This window comes from Ammospiza caudacuta, chromosome 17 (assembly GCF_027887145.1).
Source record: "Ammospiza caudacuta isolate bAmmCau1 chromosome 17, bAmmCau1.pri, whole genome shotgun sequence".
Taxonomy (NCBI): Eukaryota; Metazoa; Chordata; class Aves; order Passeriformes; family Passerellidae; genus Ammospiza; species Ammospiza caudacuta.
In genome coordinates this window covers 2,414,536-2,428,207 of record NC_080609.1, presented here as the reverse complement: position 1 = coordinate 2,428,207, position 13,672 = coordinate 2,414,536, and the positions used below count along the sequence as shown (strand labels likewise).

The window sequence follows — 13,672 nt, the reverse complement described above, 5'->3', positions numbered from 1 at the left end:
CTGCTTTCTATTCTGGGATGCAGGAAAGTGTGTGCTCCTACTCGTGGCTATTGCAGCTCAGGAAGCAGCTCAGGATTGACCCAAAGGTTGGGAAATCATTCTGCTGTACAGGGAGAGGAATTCAGAGCATGGTGAAGGTGCTTTGCCAGGGCTTGAGAGATTCACATTTCATTTCTGAATTTGTCTTAGACTTAGTGGTCTGTCAGTGCTTTGGCTGCTGTCTAATCCCCGTGGAAGAAGAATCCAAGGCTCTCCAAACACCACTGTTTGCTGCAGGCAGAGAGCTGCACAGAGAAGTCTGTACAGGTGTGAAGCCATATTCCTTTTGGATGCTGATGGTGTTTCTTAGGTTGCAGTGGGAAAATCAGTCCCAGTTCTGTCTGGAACCCCACCAGATACTTTGTGGAAAAAGGGAATGTGGCAGGCAGGCAGGTGTTGCAAGCTGAGGAGGACACAGCCATCTCTCTATATTCACTGGAGACCAAATGGACACTGGAATTCCTTTGCTTCAGGAGGGGCTTCTCCCTCTTCTCTCCTGGCTAATTCACACAGCTGGCATCCCAGATTCTCCTTATTTCAGGTTCCTTAAAATTTAAGAATTTTATTTCCTGTGCTTCTGTACAGTGAACTCTCCACACTCAACAAGAATTCACTTATGAGCTTGTGATGGTGTTCACAGGGGTTCTTGGATGAGGGAAGAGATGAGGATCTGACTCCATGTTTCAGAAGGCTTGATTTATTATTTTATGGTATATATTACATTAAAACTATACTAAAAGAATAGAAGAAAAGATTTCACCAGAAGGCTAGCTAAGCCAAGAATATAAAAGAATGATAACAAAAGCTTCTGTCTCAGACAGAGAGCCCGAGCCAGCTGGGCTGTGATTGGCCATTAATTACAAACAACTCCATGAGACCAATCACAGATGCACCTGTTGCATTCCACAGCAGCAGATAATCAATGTTTACACTTTGTTCCTGAGGCCTCTCAGCTTCTCAGGAAGAAAAATCCTAAGGAAAGGATTTTTCATAAAAGTCATCTGCGACATGAGCTCGAGTTGCAGATACAAACATCTCACTTGTGCTGCATTGCCTAACCCATGTCCCATTCCAGACACTTCTGCCCAAACCTTCAATCCCTTTTGGAGGCTGAAGGGCCAAGGCACGACCCCTCTGGAGCAGGGGACACTGGGGGTGGCAGTTAGCAGCCCTGAGAGGGGGATGAGCAGTGCTGGCTCACATAGTGCCCACCAGCATCCCAGGTGGGCAGGCAGGATCTCCTGCAGCCTGCTTCTCCTGAGCTGCTGATGGTTTCCCCCCCAGGAGTGATGCATATCCCACTTGACTGCCAGGCCCTCCCTTCTCCTGGTGTGGTTCAGCAGCTCTGACAGGAAGGGCCAACCCTGCTGCAGGCTCTCGGCATTTGTCACAATGAATTCCTTCTCCTCCTGCTGCGTGGGGGAGATGCTGGTCCCTGTGCCCTGAGTCTGAGCAGCACCTGAGGCTGCTTCCCCCTCCTTGCTCTTCCTCTTCCTCCCTCCAAGCCTGCCAGGAGAGCAGAGCCTGCTGCAGCTGGCAACAGGCTCCCCAAAGCTTGCCTGATGCAGCAATGAGTTTTGTGTGCTCTTGCATTCAGCTGCTTGACCTGACATGACATGGGAAGGGGAGCAGAGCTGGAGAAGGTGCCAATGCTCCAGAAGCAGGAAAGGCAGGGGCCAGGAGCCATCTGTGAGGCTGGGGGGTTCGCTGCTGTCTGGGGTGGCCCCTCTCCAGCACAGGTCAGTACAGTGGGAGGGCCTGGCTCCAGCACAACAGCTGCACCAGGCCTTGCTGTGTCTTTTCCAGCAGCTGGCAGGGAGTGGGAGTGCACTGGAGTTGTGTGTGGAGCAGTGCCCACTGTGTGTGTGTGTGTGTGTGTGTGTGTGTGTGTGAGTGTGTGTGTACAAACTGCAGTGCCCACTGTGTGTGTGAGTGTGTGTGTACAAACTGCAGTGCCCAGTGTGTGTGTGTGAGAGTGTACAAACTGCAGTGCCCTGTGTGTGTGTGTGTGTGTGAGTGTACAAACTGCAGTGCCCAGTGTGTGTGTGTGAGAGTGTACAAACTGCAGTGCCCTGTGTGTGTGTGTGTGTATGTGTGTACAAACTGCAGTGCCCAGTGTGTGTGTGTGTGTATGTGTGTACAAACTGCAGTGCCCTGTGTGTGTATGTGTGTACAAACTGCAGTGCCCAGTGTGTATGTGTGTACAAACTGCAGTGCCCAGTGTGTGTGTGTGTGTGTGTGTGTGTACAAACTGCAGTGCCCAGTGTGTGTGTGTGTGTGTGTGTACAAACTGCAGTACCCTGTGTGTGTGTGTGTGTGTGTGCAAACTGCAGTGCCCAGCGTGTGTGTGTGTGAGTGTGCAAACTGCAGTGCCCAGTGTGTGTGTGTGTGTGTACAAACTGCAGTGCCCAGTGTGTGAGTGTGTGTGTGTGTACAAACTGCAGTGCCCAGTGTGTGTGTGAGTGTGTGTGTGTACAAATCAGCTGGGACTCTGCCCTGTGCATCTTTGGACAGGTTCCTGATGTAGGAGAGGGGGCATTCAGGTTTGCCTTCTGGCCTCTGTGACCACAGGAGCTGGTGCCATGTCCAGGCAAGTCGAGCAGGGTGTGCTGATGGTGGCAGTGCCTGTTGGACCCTCCATCCTCCGTGTCCCTCACTGCTGGGTGCTGCAGAGGCTTCATTGCTGTGCCCTGATCAGCCACACTGAACTCCAGGGGTGCTGGGAGCTGCCAGAGTTCCTCTCTCCTCCCCTGGCAGTCTGTGTTTCTCCCTGCAGATCAGTGCAAAGCTTGTTGGCTGGGATGTTAACTGTGAGCTGCTTTCCCGAGGTCCAGGACTGGCTTAGCTCTTCATTAAGGGCTGTTAATCATGCTGAGGAGCTGACAGCTGCTGGCCATGGAGCTCAGTGCCCTGCTGCCTCCCAGCTCTCTGGGCTGGTGCTGCCCAGGGTGCCCCAGTGGCGCTGGCAGCCCTGGGGAGGGCACTGCCTGCTCTGGCATGGGACGCTGCAGAGCTTGGCTTGAGAACTTTCCTCGTTTGCAGGAAGAGTTCCCAGTGCAGCTCTGCCAGGAGCTGGGATGTGGCCAAGTTAAAGCCCTAGGAGGGGAGGAAGAGGAGGCTGGGGGCTCTGCTTCCACCTGCCAGGCTGCAGCCCTGCTCTCCTTAGCCTCAGACCTCATGGCTACATGAGTCTTTCTCTCTCCCTCCATCCCAAATGGTACCAAGCTCTTATTACTGTTGGTTTTTGTCTTAATTGCACCCTGGAGCTATGCTTTGATTTATTTTATCAGGGAGAACTTAGGGGAAAGGATTGTTGTTTGTGAAGCAAATAGCAGCCTGCCTGATGTAGGGCTGGGAACTGGGGGGACAAAAGGAGAGGGGGCTTGGCAGTGCCCTCCCAGCCCCTGCTGTGGCTGTGCCATGGTGGCTGCAGCACCCCAGAACCCCCAGGGGGCTGGGAGGGGGACAGGAGCCCCCTCCACACTCGTGGGGCATCCCCAGCAGCAGCACAGACCTCAAAGGCAGCAAAGGGCTTTGAATTTCCTTCTCCTGCTGGGAAGAAGGGATTTAATTTACTCTCTGAAGGTACAGGGGGGTGTTCTGGAGCTGAGCTGGTGGTGCTGGCTGTGAGAGAGGTGGGGGAGTGGAGCTGCTCACAGAGCATCACCTGCAGCTCCTCAAACTGTGCCAAACCTGGCTGTCCAGATGAGACACACAAGGAGATATCCTCCACTCCTTTCCCTCACACCTTCCATCTGAAACCCTTCCATGCTGAACTCTTCTGGCCATCCCTCCTGCTTCTCCTACTCAAGATTTTGTTGGGTTTTTTAATTAAAGCCTGCCATGATTTGAAATGAATTAGTGTAGCAGCAGTATTAAAGAACATCATCTTCCCAGCTGTTCCTCCCCAGCATCGTGCTAGTCCTAGAGCAGATGTCCTGCTCATAAATCCTCTCCCTGCTGTTCTTGATACTCCCTGATTTCTGTACATCTCACACTGTCCTAACACCAGAGGAGGCTTGGAGATCTGTTCCCATCCCTGTGTGATGTGACCTGCTCACATGTTCAGTGCTTGCTCTGTTTTAGGTGGTCACAAAGTTTTCTGGACAAGTTTATTTTACATGGAAAACTTTTCTGCTCAGACCACAGATGGAGTGTAGTTATAAAAACCATACAGGGTAGCTGATCCAATTTTTACCAGGCTTTCTAAAATACAAAAATACATTTCTCAAAGTGATTTTTTGCTCCAAGTGTGCAAGAAGCTGAAGCTCCAAGTATCCAACAGAAATTGAGCCATCAGTCTTCAAGGATCAGGCCTTTTATTGACAAAAAAAAAAAATTAAATTCTTGTGTTGCATTTGCTGGAGGGACTATGGGCTTTTTTCCCCTGAAAAAGCCGCTTTTTTGGGAGCTGCAGGCATGGTGAAGCACTCCCTGATGTTTTGGCAGAACCAGATGTCTTTTGTGCTTTCTACACCAATTTCATGCCACTGTGACAAACCCCTATAAAACTATTGTACCTCCTTTTTGTATTTGCTCTTGAGAGGGTTTAAATATCCATTTTATGTAGATTTTGGTCAAAGTCAGTGTTGTGCAGTCAAAGCAAGGCTGTTCAGTTCATCACCTCCTCAAGCCAAATCAATGTGTTAATGGCCATGGTACAATGCTGGCCCAAGTTAAGGACACAAATTTCTGCTATAGTATTTGGGTGCAAATGGAGCTTGGTATTTTTTGCTTTTAATTTCCCCAGGCACACGAAGGGCTGGGGAAATTAGGTACAGAAAAGGTAAATAAAGTCATTGAGTAAGAGGAATGATGGCAGCAGCAAGCGCTCTGCTAAATTGGTTTCTTTGAAGTAAAGTCTGATTGCAGCTGCAGAAATTTCCCCTGCTTGCATGCAGGGAGGCAAGATGAGGTTATTAATTATAACAACAGGCTGGAATTGATCTTAATGAGAAATGGTGCAGCTTGGGAGGAGCTGAGGCTGTGCTGGTGGCTGTCTCCAGGGCTGGGGCTGCAGAAGGACCTTCCTGGGCCATTCTCCTGCCAGCCTTGTTGCTCCAGAGCCTGTCCCAGGATGATCCTGTGCTGCTGAGTCCCTCCATCCTGGGTTTGAACAGGTCACATTGCTGTTGGCCATCCCATCTGGGCCCTGCATCTCAATAACCTGGGACAGGTGCAGGAGGTGCTGCTCTAGGGTGAGACCTCATCAGGAGCTCGTGAATCCAGAGCCTGCAAAGCTTTCGAGCAAAGCTGGAACTTGGACTTTGCTGACCTTGGAACACTCAGTCTGCCTCCTCCTTTTGTATCCCCAGGGACTGTAATTGTTGCCCTGGCAGACATGTGGGAAAGCTGCTCTTTAGCTGAGAGCCTTTGGGAATGGTCCTGTCCCAGCGTGCCTGTGCTCTGCCAGTCAAACTGGTTTTCTTCTGAGAGCTCATTTCTTACAACACTGCAGCAATTAAGGTGTATTAAAGGCTAATCATGCCCAGCCTGTTTTTCTCACAAGACAAGCCTTCCAGATTGTGATTCTGCTTTGATGAAGAATGATGAAAGTCTATTGTCTCCAGTCCATCAGTTCAGGGTAACTCTCCCTGTGTGTCCCCAGGCTCAGAGAGAAGGCACACTCCTTCCAGGTGTGTGCCACTTGGCACTCCTGCAGCAGCTCCAGTAACTGCAGATGGGCAGATCCAAAAACTCTGCCCCTTCCCTCCCTTTTCCTGAGCAAATCCAGGGATTTCAGCCATGAAAAGGACTCTGCAAGCCAGGACAGTCTCCTCAACTTCCTTTTGACATCAAAGTGAGACTTTTGTGTGTGTCACAGGAGCTTTCAGGGTGCCCCTGCCCCAGGTGTGCTTCTGCCCTCCTCCTGTTTCCCCCACACTCTGAACACATTCCTTGGTGTCTCTTTGTGGCTGGTGGAGGATAGAGAAGTGTTCTCTGTCCCACTTGCAAGCACTGAGCTTTCCCAATTAACAGAGCATTGCCCAATGCTCTCAGGGGTGCACAGGGAGGGATTGTTGGGGTGTCTCTGCAGGGCCAGGAGTTGGACCCATGATCCTTGTGGGTCCCATCCAGCTCAGGACATTCTGAAGTGATTCTGTGAAGTGATTCTATGAAGTGATTCTATGAAGTGATTCTATGAAGTGATTCTATGAAGTGATTCTATGAAGTCCTTTCTTGCCTGTCCCACAGCAAGATGTTCCCTCTCACCCTCACATCTGACAGACAATCCTAGATTTTGGGGAGGTGACAAGAGAGTAAATTGCAGGGACAGCTGCAGTTTGAGAGTGTGTTCTGTGGCTTTGTTGGCTGCCAGAAAAACTTCTGTGCTGAGTGCACCCTGTACAGCTGGGCCAGTGTTTTTTCTCTCAGACCTCTCATTAGCAGAGATCAGCTTTCCCCTGGGAACTTCTCATTAAAACTCTCAGCCTCTTCTTTCCCTGGCTGTTGAAGCACATCTGAGCTGCTGGAGCTGTGTCCAGTGTGGGAAAAGAAGAAACTCAATAGAAACTGTGCTAGAACCATCTGGAGGTTTTGTGCCATGGGACCAAGAAATTCCCAGGAACTGGGACCAAGAAATTCCCAGGAACTGGAGTGCATCATCAGCTTGGGAAACTCTTTGTGTCTGTCTGAGCTTCTTGGCACCTCTAGGGAGGGTTGTGTGGTGTTGCTGAGTCTTTTATGGCCCCATTTATCATCAAGTGCTCACCCTTGCATGGTTTCCTGCTGCAGAATTAGACCTTTATTTCCCCTCCCTTCTGCTTTGATGAGGGATTTTTGCCTGCCACCATTGCTTTATTAAACAGGACAATTCCAGTTGTCCTGTTTCAATTCACTGCAGGTTATCACCAGTAGAAAATGCAATTTTCTGCATAAATGTGCTTGTCCTGCTCCAGTGAATGGTCAGGAGTACTGATAACTCCAGAAAGAAGGGATGTCCTGGCCACAGGAGAGTTTGTCATGGAAGGGGACCAGGCTGGTCCCTTGGCTGGTTTTCCATCCCTGACCTAAGCTGTGTTTCTGGGAACTCCTTGACAGTTTGTCCTGGATTGACATTAAAGAGCGAGAGCAGATATAAATATATGATAAAGCTCTGGAGTGCTCAAAAATTAATATTTCAGGATCAAGAAGTCTTTATTTCCTCAAGTGCTCCAACAAAAGGAGGAATTTGTGTAGTTGTAGTTGTTGTGGTTTCCTTCCACCAACTGAAGGGACAAAGGGAGCTCAGAGCAAAGCCCCAGCTCTGGTGCTGGCTGAAGGGGATGCCTGGTGTCAGAGGCTGCATGAAGAAAGTGGTGATGTTTTTGGAGCTGTTTTTGGTGTTGGGGTGTTTTGGTGGTCAGGGTGCTGGAGTGTGAGTCCTGCAAGGAGAGGGGGAAGGAGCTGGGCTCAGTCAGGAATTCAACCCAAGTTTCCCTGCTGGAGTGAGTCCAGAGGAGGCCCCTGAGTTGGTCACTTGGAGCTGGAGCCCCTCTGCTCTGAGCCAGGCTGGCAGAGCTGGGGGTGCTCACCTGGAGAGGAGAAGGCTCCAGGGACACCTCAGAGCCCCTGCCAGGGCCTGAAGGGGCTCCAGGAGAGCTGCAGAGGGACTGGGGACAAGGGATGGAGGGACAGGACACAGGGAATGGCTCCCACTGCCAGAGGGCAGGGCTGGATGGGATATTGGGAATGGGGAATTGTTCCCTGTGAGGGTGGGCAGGCCCTGGCACAGGGTGCCCAGAGCAGCTGTGGCTGCCCCTGGATCCCTGGCAGTGCCCAAGGCCAGGCTGGGCAGGGCTGGGAGCAGCCTGGGACAGTGGGAGGTGTCCCTGCCATGGCAGGGGTGGGATGAGATGATCTTTAAGGTCCCTTCCAGCTCAAACTATTCTGTGATTCCATGAATAGTTCCAGCTGGAGAGAAAGCATTGCAGGAGCTGTAGCAGGACCTGCAGACATCATCCAGAGGTCAGAACCAGGCTCTTCACAGCAGCACATGGTGGGAGAACAGGAAACAACAAACAGGATGAAACAGGAAGTTTCAGGCCGGGTATAAAGAGAAGCATTTCTGTCCAAGGACAGTCAGACTAACAGACAGCTGTCCAGAGAGGTTGTGAAGTCTCCATCCTTGGAGGTTTTCAAGACCAGACTGTCTAAACCTGCTGCAATCCCTTTAAGAGACTCAGCTTGAAGCAGGAGTTTGAGCTGGAGACCACCCTGAGGTTTCTTGTGCCCTGTTTGCTCTGGGATCCTCCATGGCTGCTCCTGTGGAAGTGGGGTGCTGCTCCTGCACACACATGGAGAGCCTCTGGGTTTTGGGAGTGTTTGTGCCATTGCAGTGGGACCTGGCACTGCCTGACATAGATACTTGAATCCAGTGCTCCAGAAAGAGTGGCTGAGTTTGGGGGGGGTCTCTTTGCTGTCTCTGCCCTTGCTCAGCACTCCTGGGAGAAAAGGGCAAAGAGACAGGTCCCTTCTGGTACTTTATTTTTGTCCATGTCTCTCCAACACAGAATATCCTGAGTTGGAAGGGTCCTGGAAGGCTGGGATGAAGGTCACTGGTATTAAAGCCTGGTTTATTTTCTTGTTTCACTTTGGAGGCAGGATTTGGAAGCACTTATGCAACCTGCCCTGTTTGGATGATGCCAGCACAGAACTGGCGACACTTTCCCTTATAACCTCAGGGCTTCAGAAGTGTGAATCAGAGGCTGTTTGTCTCCACTGATGCTCCATAGAAACTTGTACCAAGTGGAAAGTCCCAGCTCCTGGTGTTTCTGTGTTGCTCTGCCAGTAGATCTGCTGCAACCTTCCAGGTCCAGCCTCCCAGCCCCTGCCTGGCTCTGCAAGAGTGAGTCAGCTCAGCCAACAGCATCTCCTTGCCTGGGCTTCATGATCCCAAGCCACGTGTGCTCCTAACAGAGCACTGCCAGAGGGATTCTGAGTGGCTCCTGACCTCCTGCACCCCTTCCTGGTGGGCACAGGTGCCTTCTGCTCCTGCTGGCTCTGGACATGTGGTAGGTCTGTGTGGGAGAAGGCTCAGCAGTCCTCTCTTAGGTCAGGGTCCGCAGTGCTACTGAAAGAAAATTAAATGGGAAATATGGAATAGAAAGCATGGGGTTGAGGGGAAGGGATTCACAGCTCGCAGACATCGAGGCAGGATTTGTTTAGGGGTTTTTGGTAATTTTTCTTTTCTTTTCTTCCACAAAATTCAAGTGCTTTTTCTTGTATTTGTCAGGGAGGATTTTGCTGGGATGCATTGTGTGTCAGAGAGCTTGGGGTTTGTGTTGCTGACGAGAACAATTGATTTTTATTTATTTGTTTATTTACTGCGGGAGAGAAACCAAGCCATAAGTTTTAAGACTTGAGCTGCTCTGGAGGAATTTTATTTAGAGAAACAGCTTGATTGTGCTGCTGTGTGTGATTGACACAATCTCCTCTAATCCTGTTGTCAGTGTGGGCTCTGCAGCAGAGCCCTGGGATCTCTCACTCCGGTGCCCAGGTCACCTCAAGGTGTTCTCTGGCAGTCCAGGGTGCTTCTGCCCAGGGCTGGGTGCCATCTCCTGCCCTGGAGCTCAGCTGCACATCCCACAGCCCTGGCACATCACCAGCTTCCTGCCAGCAGGAAGGATGCGAACTGCAGGTTTTTGGGTTCTTCCCCATTTCCCACCCTGCCTTGTTCCTTGTTTTGCATTGCTTCAGAGATGACTTGGGTCCCATAGGGTTCCCAAAGGTGGTGGCCATCCCTGGGGCAGTTTGGTGGCTGTGTAGGAGCCAGGGCTCTGCAGCAGCTGGATACACAGGGCTCAGCAAACTCATCACTCAGCAGAGCCTGGGGCGGGGATATCACTGTCCTGAAGTGGTTTTGGAAGGTGACCAGCTGGAACCTTTTAATCCCTGGAGCAGAGAGGTTCCCTGGGACCTGATCAGTGTGCTGAAAGCTGCCTGCTTGCTAGAGTACTTTCTATATTATTTTTTAAGCATGATAATTACACTGCTGTGATTGCCAAGGTAGGGGCACGCCTGCCAATATGGTGGTGCCTCCTGCCAGCTGATGTCTCCTGCCTTGCTTGGGGAGAGCTGCAGGGGTGGGAAGCACAGCCATGTGGATCCATGCTGCTGGAGGTGTGGGGTTGTAGCCTGTTACCCTGTCCCTGCACCCCAAGGTGCCCTTTTTGTGTGCACCCCAAAAGAGCCTCCAGCAGCTCCGTGCTGCCCGGTGCAGAGCCCTGTGTCACCTGTGAAGTGTCCCCCAGGAAAGCCCTCCCGTGTGTGGGTGCTGCCAGGTCCCTGGTTTCAGAGGAGCTCCTCTCCCCCAGGAAGGTGGCAGGCAATGTTTATCTCAGTTGTGTTTGCTGGGGCTGGAGAGTGACTGTGTTAACACGCAGCAGATGGGCCTGGTGAATAGGTGCTGGAGATAACCCTGTTTCCTCATGCAGCCTTGTTGCCTGCTGGGAAAGGAGCCAGCCAGGCTGTTTAAGGAGAAGTGTGGAGCTTGGACAGGCTGAGGATGGATTTCTCCTTCAGCTGGTTCAGTTTTGGGAGGAGGTTGTTGCTGTGGGACAGAGGCTGCTGCCACAATCCACCACGTCCTGGTACAGGTTGGACTATGAAAGGCACGATCCAGCCTGGTGTCCACTGGGATCTTTGGACCCTGAATTTAATTCTATTTCAGGCAGAGACTGGAATTGTCCATCAGTCCTAGGCAGGGTTGGTGTCCTGCCAGTTGCCAAGGCTGGGGGTGATTGGTGGCTGGGAACCCAGAACTGTGGGGCACAGCTGAGGGTGTCCCGTGTCCTCTCCCACTCACTTTCAGGGAAAACCGTGTGGCTGCTGGGCACCACCATGTGCAACAGAAGGCAGGGGAGTCTCCTGCCAAAGCCTGTCACACTGGTGGCCCTGCCACTGCAGGACCTTTGGGGGAAGAGCTGATGGCCCTTCTGGAAGGCTTTTTGGTTTTCCCAAGGAAGTCAAGTGGGTGGAAATCCCAGCAGCAGCTGCAGAGTGTTAGGGGCCCACTCCTGTTGCAAGGGGTGAGAAGATGGGACCAGGAGGGGGACAGTGTGACCAGAGAATGTCACAGCTCCCCAGGGCCATTCCAGGACACTTCAGTGCCCTGGCTTCCACCTCCCTCCCAGTGCCTGGAGCCTGGATCTCCTGCCCAGCCAAGTGAAATGGTGCTGCCTTCCCTGAGCCTGCAGCTTGTTGCTGATGCCACATCAAGCAGGTCTGGGGATGTGCCTTATCCCAGTGTCCCCTCGTGTGGTACTTCTGTCTTGTAGGTCATCCTAGGTTTTCTCCTCTCTGTGGGAAGGAACAGGGTGATTCCTTCCACAATCCCATGGTGGCATTGTTAGAAGCCTTTCCTTGCTGGGTAGGACCATGGGTGTGTGAGGGGTGGACAGGAGGAACATTGGTGGCTGTTTGTCCCAGTCCACAGACAGCGCTGCAGCATCTGCATTTCAGGGCAGATTTTTTGGAGCCAGTGCTCTCCTGCACTGTGTGCACAGCATGGAGGAGGCTGGAGGTGGATGGCACAGGTTGCTGACAGCCTTCCCTTGCCTTTTGCTGATGCCTGTGGTTTGATGAACCTCACCAGAAAGACAAATGGATGTAACAGGATCACAGTGCCCTTCATGGCCCCATTGGCTGCTCCTTCCCCTCCTCTGCTTGAGGAATGATCTCCCTTTCAGATGTTGTGGACATGGTGCTGCCACAGGGGAGAGGGATGTACAGTGGCTCCCAGCTGTAGGACCTGAGGCAGAAAAATCAATGTTTATATTTCTCTTAGCTGGGAATAACTCCAGTAAATAAACACCTTGCAGAGTTCAAACGATGCAGGCACCACATATGAACCAGAATGAATTTTCAAGCTCTCTCTTGCAATAAAATGGATTTCTTGATTTCAGGCTTTATTTAGAAAAGTGTTTGATTTAAGAAGGGAGTTGAAGGTTATATCTGATCTCTGTGAGGTGGAGCTGCTCTTCCAGTGGCTGTGGAGCATGGTGTGGAAATGGGGTTGGATTGCTGCTGCTGCTGGAGTGTTCCCAGGAGAGTTTCTCATGTACCAACCAAAGGCAGGGTCACTTCCCTCCTCCCCAGGGGGGTTCTGGCTGCATCCTCTGCCCCTCCAGACCTTGCTGCTGCATTGCAGTCTGCTCAGAGCCTTGGGAAGCTGTGTGTGCAGGTGCTGCTGCTTGGGATTCTGGAGGCCAGCCAGGACCCAGTTCCTTCCACAGGCTGCACTGGCATCTGGAGCTGTCTGTGCCTGCCCTCTGTGGGATTAAACACCCTCCTCCCCTTTGTTCCAGCCACTGTGCTGCTTGAACTTGGTTCTTGTAGGGATGCTGGAGAGGGAGCCAGTGGTGAGCCCGCTGAGGTGCAGCTCCCATGACTTGGGCTGCTCTTGGTTTCTGGAGGTCTGACTTTGCTCTTCCTGGGAAGAGCTGAGGGCATGGGATGGGCTTGGAGGCTTTTTCTGCACAATGGGCCTGTCTGTGGTCTCAGGCAAGCAGAGCAGGGTGGAAGGGCTTGGAAGGGGCCCGCTCTGCTGAAGAGAGGCACAGCTGACCTGGAGCTGGGGTTCAAGATTGGATTGATGACTTGGCCACCTTATCTGGGAGCAGGAGTGCGTGGAGGGAGGGCTCCAGATTCCCAGTGCATGCTCAAATGAGGGAGGGCTGGTTTGTCCTTGTGTGAAGGAGGAGGAAGCAGAAAACTCTGCTTGAGCCCCACCTTTGCTCCAAGCTGCAGGAAATGACCCCGAGCAGGGGACAAAGAGCACCATGCAGGGCTGGTCTCAGTGTGAGTGCACACATGGCAGCCTGAAAGCACCGGGAGGGCTGCACTGGGGGAATGCTGCTCCCTGCAACCCGGGGATCATCAGGGTCCATGGAGCTGCTGCTGCTGCACTTCTGGAATACTGAGTCTGCCTAGGAAACGAAATTGTGACTTCCTGCCCCAGGACAAGGTGGTTCTGTCATGTGTTGGACCCGTTCTCCCATCAGGGTTTCAGGCATTCCCAGGCAACGTTGGAGGTTGAAACCAAGAGCTGGTATAGCCAGAAGGGCATTATGGCCTCTCTACCTACTTCACAGATAAGTGGGGAAGCAGCTGGAGCTGGGACATGGTGCTCCTTTTTGCTGAGCTTGGAAGCTGCTGGTAAGCTGTCCTGGCACTGGTGCACCAAGGAGCTGCTGCTCCCAGGCTGACTGGGCCAGGCTTCCAGCCCCAAAACCTACAGCCAGGTAGAAGCACCTCTGCACACCAAAGCCTGCCTTCCTTGGCTTGGTGGTGTCTGGTGTGGGATAACACAGTTATCCCAGTGGGGAGCTGAAAGGGGAGGAGGGAGACAGGAGCAGAAAGTGAGATGGAGGTGGGGTGGAGCAGAGAAGGAGAAAAGAGTTGATGTTGGAACAGCAAGAAGGCAGAGCAGGGTGTCACCTCCTCCCAAGAGTTCCAAGAGTTCCACAGTGTGTCTGTGCCCTGCAGACACAAAAAGTGCCAGGGTTGGGCACAGAGATGGTGTTTGCTTACAGGGCACAACCCCACTGTGGGAATGGGGTCAGTGGGTGCTGAGCTGCTTCTATTGCCCTTCCTGGAGCATTTTGGATGGAAGCCAATGCATTGCCATACAGCTGGAGAATTTGTCAGTGCC

The 13,672-nt window shown here is 52.1% G+C and overlaps 1 protein-coding gene across 1 annotated transcript in view; it reads left to right on the top strand.

Annotated features, from left to right (window-relative positions):
- CAPN15 (calpain 15) overlaps positions 1–13,672 on the top strand; it is a 52,050-nt gene that overhangs the window by 23,254 nt on the left and 15,124 nt on the right. The window lies entirely within an intron of this gene.